This window comes from Patiria miniata, unplaced genomic scaffold (genome assembly GCF_015706575.1).
Source record: "Patiria miniata isolate m_02_andy unplaced genomic scaffold, ASM1570657v1 HiC_scaffold_18, whole genome shotgun sequence".
Classification (NCBI taxonomy): domain Eukaryota; kingdom Metazoa; phylum Echinodermata; class Asteroidea; order Valvatida; family Asterinidae; genus Patiria; species Patiria miniata.
The window spans coordinates 16415726-16416332 of NW_024037056.1; positions in this window are offsets into that span (position 1 = coordinate 16415726).

The following is a 607-nucleotide window of genomic DNA, read 5'->3' on the forward strand; positions in this document are numbered from 1 at the left end:
CGACCTTCTTACGCAACTTGAGATATCCATTAAACAATTTGCAGACTTATAACTTTTAGCCGAATTATATTACCAGTTGGTGTTTATTGTGTCCGAATATTTCAGTCAGTACCTTTGAAAGTCATTTTTCAAATATTCATATTTCCCTGAATGGGATGCCAGTCCATCGCAGGTTACTCCCCAGCTAATGCCGGTACCATACTTCTGGGTGGAGAGAGGCAATTGTGGGTGAAGTGGCTTGCCCAAGGACACAACATATGGTCAGCAGCTGGATTCGCACCCCTGACCCTCTGATCATGAGTCATGAACCCTAACCACTATAGGCAATACTCCCCCACTTATATCGTGCCACTACACTCAACCAAACAAGAAAGTTCCCCTTAATACTTTTATGTGTAACTCAAAAACTACTGAGCACATCTTGCTCAAATTACGACTGATCAGTACAAAAACTCCTTAGCAATCCAGACATACTCTTGTTTGGCCCAAAACAGTGATAATGTGCTCAAAATTCTGCAATTTATGACAAATATTAGTATTTGAAATAAATGTAGTATACTACTCAACAAATGGTACCGAAAAAAGTTTCAGTTTTGTATACGTGCAA